This window comes from Halichoeres trimaculatus, unplaced genomic scaffold, assembly GCF_033239565.1.
Source record: "Halichoeres trimaculatus isolate MK-OKI-2021-1 unplaced genomic scaffold, fHalTri1.1 fHalTri1_scaffold_11, whole genome shotgun sequence".
Taxonomy (NCBI): domain Eukaryota; kingdom Metazoa; phylum Chordata; class Actinopteri; order Labriformes; family Labridae; genus Halichoeres; species Halichoeres trimaculatus.
In genome coordinates, this window is record NW_027437189.1 from 21,613,598 (window position 1) to 21,629,174 (window position 15,577).

A 15,577-nucleotide genomic window follows, 5' to 3' on the forward strand; every position below is an offset into this window, starting at 1 on the left:
AGCTCTGTTGCGTCTTGTCTACAGCCTGGTACTGCCAACATGTACTTAAAAATGTGTCAAAATTAAGTTATATTATACTCATAGTTCAGGATGATGCATGTATAGATAACACGATTTAAAGCCAAAAATAGATGTTTGGTAAATATTTTGACTGAAGCCCATTCATATTCCCCCTCATTTTCAAAAAAAGTGTTAGAGGTTACATGATTTGCGATTTAAGTTTGTTTTTGTTTTGTTTTGTATTTTTTTGTTTTGTTTTGTTTTGTATTTTTTTGTTTTGTTTTGTTTTGTTTTACACACCAGGCCATTAAAAAATATTGAGTGATGATGCCCACAGACTATATCAGGACTATATCAGCCATATTTCCCCCAAAAAAGCACAACACATGAGTATATTTATTTAAGATTTAAATAAGATTTATTCAAAATTTATTGTACTTACTACAGTAAGTGAATAAGTGTACTCCCAAGTGGAATGTTAAATGAAGATCTAACAATATAAAAAAGAATATATTAACAAAACACTCTAAGGATCAATAGTGATGATGATTTAAACATATTTTTTCTTTTAATATATTGTAGCAACTCTGCTGTTAGGCTTTTTTTTTACACTTTTCACTGGTAGCACTGGTGCGACCAACTTTCTCAGTTGGTCGCACCAGCACATGATTTGGTTGCACCATTTATTTATTTATTTATTTAGTTAGTTAGTTAGTTAGTTAGTTAGTTAGTTAGTTAGTTAGTTAGTTAGTTAGTTTAGTTTATTTATTTATTTATTTGTGTGCAGTAACTCTAGATATGATTTCCTAAATATGTTACTGGAAATATGAAGTGACGTCAACAAGCACTACTTGACAAAACAGGTTATTTCTTTTATGTACCTTTAAAAGAAGACAACAAAAATGCTTCTTAAATAAAAGCAAAGAATTGCTACAGACATGCCTGTGTTAACATTTTAGGGTTATAATAGTTAAAAACATTTTTGTTGAAAAATAAAAGCAAGGCTAAACATAAAACAATGACTAAAATTCTTCAGTGAGTTTACAAAACTTACTAAAGTAACCCAAAATGAAAGAGAAAATGTCTTTAGTTTTTGTCTTTATCAATCTGTGTCACAAATAAACTCTTTACTTTTAATGATCAGGAGTGCTGACAGGCTGCCAACACTCCTGAATACGGAGGGAGTCTCCCATTTTTTAACTCTTTCTCCAGCTGGTCTCCCAGCTTGTTATTTCTCCTGATTATCCTCCAACTTTAAGTTTGCTCCTGTGAGCTCTAATATTTTTCTAAGTCAAATCAAGTCCTGTATTTGGATGTTATATCCAAGACTCAAAGACCACCCACCCCTCTCTCTCTTAGTTGGAGTTAAAATTGATAAGTTGATGAGTTAAACTCTTGCACTGGTTAAAAAGTCGATTCATCCAGTGATTAGCCCTTATATGCACAACATGCTCTAACGTACATTGTTGAGTTACATCTGTCTTAAGCCCTGGTTCTCCTGGCCTCATAGAAGTGCAGAACTTTATGTTGCAGTGAAAAATGAGTCCATAGTGACTAAAAATGTGACAGAAATGTGACAACTGTGCCGTGCTTAAGCAGGATTCACTTCTCTGCTTTGGAACGCTTCAGAGAGGTAGGCTTTGGCACTTGGCTGTGGCACCACCCAAAGTGTCCCTGGGTCAGCGCCACCTTGCATCCTGACAGAATGTGCTGGAGGCTCGCCTTGGTGGTACTGCACAGTGGACAGCCTTCCTTGCTCCCGCACCACCGAGTAAGGTTCCAGGGGCATGGGAGGGAGTCGTAAGCAGCTCTGACCAGGAAGCTTATTCTGTTCTGCGGTGTCCTCCAGCTGATACGCCTCTGCACAGTAGCCTCCCATCTTGTCCAGGCTCCTTGGCTACCCTGGGATATGGCCTTTATGTGGAAGCGCTCCTGCTCCACCCTGGTGACCTCGTCCACCACTATGGTCTTCTGCTGCCTCTTGGTGGCTTTTGACCAGAACTGTTGAAGACCAGCCCAGCCTGGGCCACCGTGACCTGTCTGAGTTGACCCCATCACCTCTTTGTGTTGCAGGCTGGAGATGGCATTCTCAACTACAGCAGGCGCTTTCCACTTGGGGCCTGTGCGGATTGGGACTTTTGCACTTCTTATGAGTTGGTCAGCGGAGTTCTTCATCTCTAGTACAAGGTGTGCCTTCTCCTGCTTGTACCCGAGACTGATGGATTTCAAAGGGAGCTCCAGCGTGTTCCAACCAAAGAGGCCTGCGTCAGAGAAGCAGTGAGGCAAGCCCATCCACTTCCTGATGTACCTGTTGGCTAGGCTGTCCATCCTGCTGACCTCTGACATGGGGACCTCACAGCTCTTTAGTGGCCACATCACACGTTGGTGTAGCGTGTGCTGGTAGCACCACACCTGGTGCTTCCCTGGCTGCGGTCGATCTTTGATAGCCCCTCAGCAAGATGTTGCTTAGCCTGCTTCCCCATCTGTCTGTCAGACAGGTCTGCAGTGTACTGCCTTTCCAGACTCTTGAGGGGTTTTTCAGCAAGTTGTCAAATTTGCTCTCCTCCAGCAACAAAGGTGGTCTTGTCTTGGGGCACTCCTTTTCTTATTGAAATACTTCTTGATTTTGCTGCCTTTACCTTCATTCTTGCCCATGAGATCAGCTCATCAAAACGCTTAAGGAGTCATGCTGTGTATGGCGCTGTCTGGAGGATCACTGTGACGTCGTCCATGTAGCTCCTTTGCGGTGGGAGCCTCTCCCCTGATGGTAGCCTGATGCCTCTGACAACCTGCCTGACCCCTCTGAGGATGACTTTGAAGGCTGTCACAAACAGGATGGGGGAGATGGCAAATCCCATGACCATTCCTCGCTCCAGCCGTTGCCATCCAGTTGTGCAGCTTTCCAGTGAAAAGCACATCTGCAGGTTGTTAAAGTATCTGGTGATGATGTTCTTCACACACTCAGGGACATGAAAGAAGTCCAAGGCAAAGTCAATCAACTTGTGCTATACTGAACCTTACGCATTGGCAAGATCAAGCCACACAACGTGCAGGTCCTGCTTCTCCCTCTTTGCCTGTTGGATTTGTTCCCAAATCATGGAGGAGTGTTTAACACGTCCAGGGAAACAAGGGATTCTTGCCTTCTGGCAGCTTGTATCAATGTACTCATTTGCCATGAGGACGTTGACCATTCTCCTGGCCAAGACAGAGAAGAATATCTTCCCCTCAACGTTGAGCAGGGCAATGCTTCTAAACTGGCTGATGGTACTGGAGTTTTCCTCTTTAGGTATAAATATGCCAACTGTAAGAAGCATTCCTAGTGTCATATCTAATTCAAGGATCTAAATATTGATCTAAGAACATCTGTTTTTATTTCTGAAAATGTTTGGGCTCATAACTCTCCTCCACAGACGGGTTTCCCTCGCCGCACCCCTCAAACTCAGACCTGGCCTGGGATTTGAGCGTACCCGGCACCCAGGTAAGGTAAGGTGAGTGGGCTTTTTCAGCAAGCCTCTGCTCACTTAATACAGACTCTCTGATCATTAGCTGGATGTTCAAACTGGTCGGTACAGAAATCAGTGGTTAGAGTCTCAGAGAGTCTGTCGGCTCTGTAACACAGGACAGGTAGAAACTGAGACCCATTTCCTCATCACCTGTCCAAATAAGACATATATTGGAGACATATTTTTCCCCAATTGGAAAAATTTATAGCTCTAATTTCTTAATATCTCTGAAGAGGAACAGATCCAGACAGTTAATCATGTTTTATTAGGTAACAAAAACATCCTGTCCATGTAAATATAGATCATTTTTGTCTATTTTTGTTATCTTGTTATTGTTTGATTTATTTTTATTGATGTAATTACTCCTTTTGCTGGTGATATGTGTTTACTTGATGCTTTCTCAATCCTTGTATCAGAATACTGGCTTTGACAGCTGTTGTTATTGTTTAAAACTTCATGCTGATAAAGTTTATTTTGAATTGGAATTTTCAGACATCAACACATGGAATGTTGATGATGTCATAATGTGATGTGACATACAAGAGTATCCCTTCATCTCTGCATCTGTCCCCTAATCTCTGCATCTGTCCCTTCATCTCTGCATCTTTCCCTTCAAGTCACCTTCCAAACAGCTTCACCCAGACACTGGTTTTTCATTTTACAGCTAGACTTGGATTGGACCACGCACACTCTGACATTATCGCCCACACTCTTAAAGATGTCCTTTTTTAAAAGAATGGCGTTATCTTTCACCCAGCTAATGTGGGCTGGCCAGGATTCTACAGATCCATCTGAGTTAGACCCAGAAAATATTTCAGTTGTTGAACTGGACGACAGGCCCAAACCCCCATCAAGAGAGGAGGCTCTTAGGATACTTCACGAGGAGGAGCTACGCAGTAGAGGCTTGGTTTGCGGCTTGAGGGTTTCCGCCAAAGATAACGAGCCCTTACATTGCACATGTGACAGAGTTGATGAGTGTCCTGTATTGAGACGAGTTGAAATCATGAAAAAAGAGGAGAAACCAGAGACCAGAACAGAAATTCCTACAGGACCAGACCACACTTTGACACCACAGCCTGCTGACCAGCTGCCGGAAATGGAGGCCAAAATGTCACCTCCAAAAGAGCTTTCAGCTCCAACATCTGAGGGAAAATCGGACATCCAGAATCTCCAGCCGAAGGTAGGGACAGAAGACAAACCAGAGACACCAAAGCCTGCTGACCAGACAGAAGATAAGGAGAGAACACCAACCCCTCCAAAGGACAATTCAGCGCGGAAATCTAAAGAGTCATCAAAACCCAAAAAACGTAGATCCACCAGGTGGTTCAGAAGACTCCTTGACCGTCTTAGAAATACTCTTGAGCCCTTTTTGGAGGTACCTTTGGGGACTTACCTTACAGGGCTCTTTGTAATTGTTAGTGTGACTTGGTATACTCTTTTGGTATTTCTGTGAACTTGTCTAATAGGTTCATAGCTTTTTCCTGAAAAAGCTAGGAACATATAAGACCTTTTACTAAGTCACAAATACAAGGTTTACTCCGAGAGCTTCGGTTTCTTCCTATGATGAAAAGATTCAGAAAAAAAAACTTTAGAGGTAAAACTTCTCCATGCTGAAGAACTTTTACCTCTAAAATAGAAGAGCACCAAGTCACCCCAAATCTAAGCACAAGGAGGGTTTTATAATATCTTTTCAAGCAGGTCCCCGGAACCGTATTGCTGTTTACCGTAATTCCTTTTACTTCGCTTACATTGTTTTTTGTTGTATTATGAATTGTTTTATTGTTGTATTATGAATTGTTTTATTGTTGTACTTATGTGATATTAACTTCTTTGTCTTTTATTGTTAAGCAGCTTGTAACTTTTTTTTGAAAGGTGATCTACAGAGAAGGCTGGATTGGATCGGAAGTTCCTGAAACATACCACACCAGAGGTTTACTCCGAGAGCTTCGGTTTTCTTCCTTTGAATTAAAGATTCAGAAAATAAATTATGGGTAAAACTTAAGAGCTAAAACTTCTGCCTGCAGCAGAAGTCTAAACTATTATAGTAGAACAACCAACAGACATCCCAACTGTATTGGGTTTTTTCTTTGTCAAGCAGCTTGTAACTTTTTTTAAAACTGTTTCATTCAGCATTAACTGTGAGGCTGAATGTTGAAATGATGCTCAGCATTTCATCTTCCAGCATTTGCTGCCAGATAATGCTTGTTAAAACAGGGCCAGGCATTTCAACATTCAGCATTTGCAGCCAGGTAATGTTTGTTAAAATGGGGTTAGGCTGTTCATTAGTCAGCATTTGCCACTAGGTAATACTAAATGCTAATATGGGCCATGCATTTAAATATGCATCATTTGCTGCTAGGTTATACTGAAAGTGGAAATTGGGGTCAGCATTTCAACATTCAGCATTTGCTGCCAGGTAATGCTGAAAAGGGGCTCAGATTCTCATCATCCAGAATTTGCTCTGAAATTGCCTACCCCTAGTTTATCTTATTCTTTCACACATTTTTGGCATACTACTCCTCCAAAAAGAAGAAGTAAGACTTCTCTCTGCAGAAAAAGTCTAACCTAATATAAAAGTTAAAAAATAAAAAAGAAATGCATGAGGATGAGCTTTGATAATTTGCATGTTTTCTTGTTGCTTCATAGGATTTCTGAGACTCTTTAAATTAGTTTTTTCTATGACATGTGTAGGAAACTCACGTACAGTCCCAATTCTGTCTGACTGACAGGTGGGTCTGTGGGAGTGCAAAACATGTAACACTAAACGTGTTATTGTGGGTTTAGACAAGAAGAGTGTTTTTCAAGTTTCTGTGAAAGTTTCATCAAACATTTAAACAGTAGTGCTGACACCTGTTGCCATTTATCATTAATATATGAGTGGCGACAGTATGGCGGATGAGCAGCTGATCTGGCCTTTAATATAGGAAACAAGAAGCTGTCCAATCTTAAGGCTTTGGGAAGTTGTTAGGCTGGGTGTGCAAGCCTCTGCCCTTGAAATATTACCTAAAACTTTGATTAAGGAATATCCACATGTAGAGGTTTGAAAATCTGCCCACCTGTAGTCTGAACATTTAGCATTATGAACTTCCTCTTTAACCCTTGTGTGGTATTGGTATTGTTGTTACTTAGCCAGTGTTTATGGGTCTATTTATGGGATAGTGTATGAGAAAAAAAGTTTGGTTCTCGCAAGACAAAAGAGGAAAATGTGCGGGAATGTAAGAGTAGAATGTGATGAATTTGCAACACTGTTTCAACTTTCAAGCATGCACGCACAAATACACACAGACACTTACACACACACCTTGTGATGGAACAGGAGGGGCAGAAAACACTATCAGTACACCCAGAAAGGAGGAAGACAGAGTGGGCGCACACAGGACCTACATGTTCCACACTTTTATGAGCCCCGGGTCTAGTGGACCCAAACACCCTGTATGTAATATAAATGTGTAGGGTGTGTGTATAAGTATGTGGTCAGAGAAAATGTGTTTTGATTTTGTTTTTTCACAAAACATGAGCCAAAGCCAATACATTTTAGGTTGAAAAAATAATCGTTTAATTTTTCTTTTGATGAAAACAGGTCCCACAGACCCGAATGCCATACAAGGGTTAAGTTAGGCCAGTGGTTCTCAAACTTTTTATCAGTGACATACGCCCTATGACATGTATTTTTTCCGCCAAGTACCCCCTAAAAAGTGTAAATTAGTTTTGGTTGGAAAAAAAAAAGGTAAAACAGTGCTGTACTATTAATGTCTATTGGATAAAGTACTCAGTTTAGGAAACCTAAACTTATTGGGATTCAAACATTGATTGAATAAATAAGGTGCTCTACACATGTAGCAGGATGAGCTGCATTAGCCTACTCTGGGTGCTCCATAAAATCCCAGGAATCCCCAGCCCCCCTCAAGTGTCCTGCAATACATACCCCAACAATAAGCACATGTGTACAACTTAGTTAGTCAAAGCACATCTGTGTAGTATTGTTAATAAAAACATGTCTACATAGGCCAGGGGCAGACTGGCCATCTGGACGATCTGTAGAAGTCCAGAACGGCCGGTCCGTTGGCGGCCGGTTCGACCAGTGGCAGCCGCCGTCGGGCAGAACCGGCCGTTGACAGACCTGCAGCACCTGAACCGGCCGTTCATACACCGACAGCCCCCCCCCCCCCCCCGCCGCCCCCGCAGACAGCAACGGCCGATTCTGTTCGACTACGGAGAAACGACGATCTCAAGTTCCCCCATCATCCACCATGTTGCGGTGGGTGGATGACATGAGAAAGTGGCCGGAGATGTCATATGGTGACATTTTTAATTACTTTGTGTTGTCCCTCGGCGTCGATGGTGCAGCTATGAAGAATTACAAGGGCACAGAGGCATACCAATATCTTCATAGCGGCAAAGTTGGTCGGTCGTGTACTTTTGCACACAGAGGGTGAGTTTGTCTTTTTAAAAGCAGACGTGAACCCGAGCCACGCCAGTAGGGCAAGCCACTCGGCATGGGTGTTAGTTAGCGCTAGCGGAGCTGTGGAGACAACCGGATGCCCCTGCATGGCTGGACTGGGACGGCCGTGCAGTCATGCAGCCGCAATATTGTGGGAGGTAGATGTCAAACACTTTGTTCTTCTTTTGATCATTACTATTTTTATCAATATTTTTATCACTACTGAAGAATTTTTTATTTATTTAACCTTTATTTAACCAGGTAAAAGACCCATTGAGGTCAAGACCTCTTTTACAAGGGCGACCTGGCCAAGAGAGGCAGCAACACATGTCACAGTAGACAAAACAGAGTACAGCAACAGAGATTAGAATACAAACAATAAAATGCAGGAGTTATTATAAGAAACAATTTAAGAACACAGGCACTGTTGAATGAATTCACGTTGTCGGTTTCTCAGGGTAGAGCGGAAAACTTCCAAAGAAACAAGTTCAGTCAGTTTCAGTTCAGGTTGGAGGGCATTCCAAGTAGAAGGAGCAGAGTAACGAAAAGCTTTTTTTCCTGTTTCAGTTCATACACGTGGAACAGAAAGATACAAGATGTCATTTGACCGTAAAGCATAATGGCTTTTATTTCTCCTAAGAAAAGTGCTTAAATAGCATAGACCCAGGCCAAGAAGAGCTTTATAAACCAGAGTCATCCAGTGTGTATATCGCCGTATATCCAAAGAGGGCATGCCAGCTTTAGCATACAGTTCACAGTGGTGGGTGAGGCGACTACAACCTGTGATAAACCTCAGAGCACAGTGGTAAACAGGAGTCAAGGACTGAAGGCAGGTGGTGGAAGCAGACATATACACAACATCACCATAATCAAGAACCGGCAAAAAAGTAGCCGACACCAAAAGTTTCCTGACTCTGAGAGAGAAACACGACCTGTTCCTATAGAAGAAATCAAGTTTTGCCCTAAGTTTAGAAAGTAGATTTTTCATATGCACTTTGAAAGAAAGGTCCCTATCAATAGTTAATCCGAGGTACTTATAGCTGGTAACCAGCTCTGGGGTTTTACCTTGGAAAGTTCTAATTGAGGGGATTTCCTCCAGGGGAACAGATGCCTTTGAAAAAAGCATTATTTTAGATTTATCAGCATTTAAAACCATTTCCAAGTTTTTCAGACGAATCTGCACTACATCAAAAGCAGTTTGCAAGAATTCAAATGCCTGTGCAACTGACTGTGAACAGCAGTAAATTAGAGAGTCGTCAGCATAAAGATGATGTGACGCATTTGGCAAGTTTGCACACAAATCATTGATATAAATTGTGAACAGAATGGGTCCTAAGACTGAGCCTTGTGGGACGCCTTTTGTGACCTCAAGAAAGGGAGAACTAACTCCAGCCATCTGAACACACTGTAACCTATTTACTAAATAGTCGGCAAACCAAGCGACTGCTTGTTTAGAAGTTCCAATCTTGAAGAGAATTTTTTAAAGTAGATTGTGGTCAAAGGGTTGTACTATTAAAAATGGTGGAGCCAGAGGCAGTAATATGTTCCTTTATGTATGAAATACATGTTAAAGGTTGTAAGTTGAAACATTTGAAACTTTGAACTAATTATTAGCTCCACTGTATTTTGTCTGCACGTTAGGTCGTATTACAGTGTTTCATGGATATAGTGGGAGTTGAAGTGGTAGTTTTCTAGCTGTTGTGATACACCACTTGAGGAAAGTGATATTGATTCATTGTATGAATACTTAAAGTTTGAATATGTTTTGCACTTTCTGTGTTATTAACATGTGTTTTTGAATATATACACAGCTACAGAGGTTGTGACAACCTGCAAGCTAAGTATCTGGTCAAATTTCTTAATGGTACAGCAGAACAAGGTAAGTAAATAAAATTAAGGTAGGTAAGGCCTGCAAGAGGTACGGTAAGCGGAGCAGGAAGAGGTACAGTAAAGGTAAGGTAATGGTAGGTATACATTATTTATAACAGTAATTCTAATCACTTGATCACCTGGTGTGGGAAATATTCAAAAGGTAGGTACATAATTAGGTAAAGTTTGATATTAATGAATGCAATATTTTTCATTTACAGTTTTTCTCAGTTGCTTTGGTTCACTTCTCAGATCAGAATTAAAATTCTCATAACTATTTGTTCAATCTTCACATCATTGTGTCACTTGTGAACATCAAAAAAAGCAGTTTCTCATTTCTTTGAACAAGTTGTAAATGATTTGCTACATCAGTTTTAATGACAGACAATTCTCTGGTGTTTCCTGTTATGTCATGTTGATCAAACTTTATGACAATAGGTCACTGTTGACTAGTGTCAGCCTCCACAACATTTAGAATTCTAAATCAGTCTGAAATTTTTACAGGACTGCATGTACAGTTTTTCCCTAAAGAAACTGTCCCATGTCTACATTTCTGCTTTTTTGTTCTATGCAGTGCAGTCTTTTCCTTTCTTTTTTTTTACAATGACATGGTCTGTCAACAAATTGCAGTGCAACAGTAAAACCATAAAAGTGTAAAATACATATCTTGCCCAGTCTCTTAAAATCTTTCTCTCACATACACCAAGGTGTAACTTAGAATTTACAATAGTTGTCATCAAAATGTTCACTGTTACTGACAACATGACTAAGCAACTTGACAGTCTTATCAGTACATAATGACACAAGGACTCGACATTTTGATGGAACTGACATGTTCCTGAATTTCCCCACAGGGATAAATAAAGAATTTTCTATTCTATTCTATTCTATTCTATTCTATTCTATTCTATTCTATTCTATTCATTGACACAGATATTAATTTTTGAGAGATGAACAAAGGATTCTGAACAAGAGGCTGGCTTTGGCAGGTAACCATAGTGATTTGCTATTTGTACAAATGTTTTGAGAAATCATTTTGAAAATGTTGAGGGACCATTTGTGAAGTGTATCACAGCGACTGAGAAAAAACAGTAAGAAAGCTGTGAAAGTTTGAGGTGTCTTTTGTTATATCTCAAATATATTCTTATCAAATGATCATTTCTGGTGTCAGGTTGAAAACGCTGTGTCCAGTGGGGTAACTGGCATTGCCTGCTCAGATGAACAGCCGCTCTGGAATGTGGCTCCTTAGCGGTGGGAGCCTCTCCCCTGATGGCAGCCTGATGGCTCCGACAACCTGCCTGACCCCTCTGAGGATGACTTTGAAGGCTGTCACAAACAGGATGGGGGAGATGGCAAATCCCATGACCATTCCTCGCTCCAGCCGTTGCCATCCAGCTGTGCAGATTTCCAGTGAAAAGCACATCTGCAGGTTGTTAAAGCATCTGGTGATGATGTTCTTCACACACTCAGGGACATGAAAAAAGTCCAAGGCAAAGTCAATCAACTTGTGCTGAACTGAACCTTACGCATTGGCAAGATCTAGCCACGCAACGTGCAGGTCCTGCTTCTCCCTCGTCACATGATGGATTTGTTCCCAAATCATGGAGGAGTGTTTAACACTTCCAGGGAAACCAGGGATTCTTGCCTTCTGGCAGCTTGTATCAATGTACTCATTTGCCATGAGGACGTTGACCATTCTCCTGGACAAGACAGAGAAGAACATCTTCCCCTCAACGTTGAGCAGGGCAATGCTTCTAAACTGGCTGATGGTACTGGAGTTTTCCTCTTTAGGTATGAATATGCCAACTGTTAGAAGCATTCTTAGTGTCATATCTAATTCAAGGATCTAAGTATTCATCTAAGAACATCCGTTTTGATTTCTGAAAATGTTTGGGCTCATAACTCTCCTCCACAGACGGGTTTCCCTCGCCGCACCCCTCTCCACTGACATGAAACCTGCATACACAAACTCAGACCTGGCCTGGGATTTGACTTGAGCGTACCCGGCACCCAGGTAAGGTAAGGTGAGTGGGCTTTTTCAGCAAGCCTCTGCTCACTTAATACAGACTCTCTGATCATTAGCTGGATGTTCAAACTGGTCGGTACAGAAATCAGTGGTTAGAGTCTCAGAGAGTCTGTCGGCTCTGTAACTGTAATTTCTTAATCTCTCAGAAGAGGAACAGATCCAGACTCTCCTGGGTTTGTCTGGAGACCCTACATGTAACCATGGCTGCATTGTTTACATGTGAAATTAGCTGTTAGCAGCCTGTAGCATGTCAATGCTAACTAGTGTAAGGCTTGATGATTTCCCTCAAGGTGAGGAGCAGGAGGTGAGGACGATGTGCTGGTTCTCGGGTGTGAGCTGGGAGGTGATGACGTGGACTTGTCCTTCCGTCCATCGTTGTTGGGAACATGGGATCTATCTCTGGTGGGATGGACGAGCCGTGCTAGCCCAGCAGCATCGTGCTGTTCACAGACGTGGCTGACAGAGCTGACATCGGATGCCTGCGCCACATTGGAGGAGCTTCGCCTGCTGTAGGCAGACAGGATCCAGGAGACAGAGACTGAACAGACTGCTGGGGAGGCTCAGTCCTGGACCCTGTGGAGGTGGAGAGTGGCTGGGCTGGAGAGTGGTGGACGGGAAGTCGTCATCTATTTTCATATGGACCTTTTTGCACTTTCTATACACTTTCTTACTTTTGTTTTCTTAAATGCTGATGTGACTCCAGAATTTCCCCTCGGGGATAAATAAAGTATTTTCTATTTCTATTTCTATTTCTAGACAGTTAATCGTGTGTTATTAGGTAACAAAAACATCCTGTCCATGTAAAATATAGATCATTTTTGTCTATTTTTGTTATCTTTTTATTGCTTGATTAATTTTTATTGATGTAATTACTCTTTTTGCTCGTTATATGTGTTTACTTGATGTTTTCTCAATCCTTGTATCAGAATACTGGCTTTGACAGCTGTTGTTATTGTTTAAAACTTCATGCTGATAAAGTTTATTTTGAATTGGAATTTTCAGACATCAACACATGGAATGTTGATGATGTCATAATGTGATGTGACATACAAGAGTATCCCTTCATCTCTGCATCTGTCCCCTAATCTCTGCATCTGTCCCCTAATCTCTGCATCTGTCCCCTCAAGTCACCTTCCAAACAGCTTCACCCAGACACTGGTTTTTCATTTTACAGCTAGACTTGGATTGGACCACGCACACTCTGACGTTATTGCCACCCATACTCTAAAAGATGTCCTTTTTTAAAAGAATGGCGTTATCTTTCACCCAGCTAATGTGGGCCGGCCAGGATTCTACAGATTCATCTGAGTTAGACCCAGAAAATATTTCAGTTGTTGAACTGGACGACAGGCCCAAACCCCCATCAAGAGAGGAGGCTCTTAGGATACTCCACGAGGAGGAGCTACGCAGTAGAGGCTTGGTTTGCGGCTTGAGGGTTTCCGCCAAAGATAACGAGCCCTTACATTGCACATGTGACAGAGTTGATGAGTGTCCTGTATTGAGACGAGTTGAAATCATGAAAAAAGAGGAGAAACCAGAGACCAGAACAGAAATTCCTACAAGACCAGACCCCACTGTGAGACCACAGCCTGCTGACCAGCTGCCGGAAATGGAGGCCAAAATGTCACCTCCAAAAGAGCTTTCAGCTCCAACATCTGAGGGGAAATCGGACATCCAGAATCTCCAGCCGAAGAGAGGAACAGAGGACAAACCAGAGACACCAAAGCCTGCTGACCAGACAGAAGATAAGGAGAGAACACCCACCCCTCCGAAGGACAATTCAGCGCGGAAATCTAAAGAGCCGTCAAAACCCAAAAAACGTAGATCCACCAGGTGGTTCAGAAGACTCCTTGACCGTCTTAGAAATACTCTTGAGCCCTTTTTGGAGGTACCTTTGGGGACTTACCTTACAGGGCTCTTTGTGATTGTTAGTGTGACTTGGTATACTCTTTTGGTATTTCTGTGAACTTGTCTAATAGGTTCGTAGCTTTTTCCTGAAAAAGCTAGGAACATATAAGACCTTTTACTAAGTCACAAATACAAGGTTTACTCCGAGAGCTTCGGTTTCTTCCTATGATGAAAAGATTCAGAAAAAAAAACTTTAGAGGTAAAACTTCTCCATGCTGAAGAACTTTTACCTCTAAAATAGAAGAGCACCAAGTCACCCCAAATCTAAGCACAAGGAGGGTTTTATAACATCTTTTCAAGCAGGTCCCCGGAACCGTATTGCTGTTTACCGTAATTCCTTTTACTTCACTTACATTGTTTTTTCTTGTATTATGAATTGTTTTATTGTTGTATTATGAATTGTTTTATTGTTGTATTTATGTGATATTAACTTCTTTGTCTTTTATTGTTAAGCAGATTGTAACTTTTTTTTGAAAGGTGATCTACAGAGAAGGCTGGATTGGATCGGAAGTTCCTGAAACATACCACACCAGAGGTTTACTCCGAGAGCTTCGGTTTTCTTCCTTTGAATTAAAGATTCAGAAAATAAATTATGGGTAAAACTTAAGAGCTAAAACTTCTCCCTGCAGCAGAAGTCTAAACTATTATAGTAGAACAACCAACAGACATCCCAACTGTATTGGGTTTTTTCTTTGTCAAGCAGCTTGTAACTTTTTTTAAAACTGTTTCATTCAGCATTAACTGTGAGGCTGAATGTTGAAATGATGCTCAGCATTTCATCTTCCAGCATTTGCTGCCAGATAATGCTTGTTAAAACAGGGCCAGGCATTTCAACATTCAGCATTTGCAGCCAGGTAATGTTTGTTAAAATGGGGTTAGGCTGTTCATTAGTCAGCATTTGCCACTAGGTAATACTAAATGCTAATATGGGCCATGCATTTAAATATGCATCATTTGCTGCTAGGTTATACTGAAAGTGGAAATGGGGGTCAGCATTTCAACATTCAGCATTTGCTGCCAGGTAATGCTGAAAAGGGGCTCAGATTCTCATCATCCAGAATTTGCTCTGAAATTGCCCACCCCTAGTTTATCTTATTCTTTCACACATTTTTGGCATACTACTCCTCCAAAAAGAAGAAGTAAGACTTCTCTCTGCAGAAAAAGTCTAACCTAATATAAAAGTTAAAAAATAAAAAAGAAATGCATGAGGATGAGCTTTGATAATTTGCATGTTTTCTTGTTGCTTCATAGGATTTCTGAGACTCTTTAAACTAGTTTTTTCTATGACATGTGTAGGAAACTCACGTACAGTCACAATTCTGTCTGACTGACAGGTGGGTCTGTGGGAGTGCAAAACATGTAACACTAAACGTGTTATTGTGGGTTTAGACAAGAAGAGTGTTTTTCAAGTTTCTGTGAAAGTTTCATCAAACATTTAAACAGTAGTGCTGACACCTGCTGCCATTTATCATTAATATATGAGTGGCGACAGTATGGCGGATGAGCAGCTGATCTGGCCTTTAATATAGGAAACAAGAAGCTGTCCAATCTTAAGGCTTTGGGAAGTTGTTAGGCTGGGTGTGCAAGCCTCTGCCCTTGAAATATTACCTAAAACTTTGATCAAGGAATATCTACATGTAGAGGTTTGAAAATCTGCCCACCTTTTGTCTGAACATCCAGCATTATAAACTTCCTCTTTAACCCTTGTGTGGTATTGGTATTGTTGTTACTTAGCCAGTGTTTATGGGTCTATTTATGGGATAGTGTATGAGAAAAAAAGTTTGGTTCTCGCAAGACAAAAGAGGAAAATGTGCGGGAATGTAAGAGGTG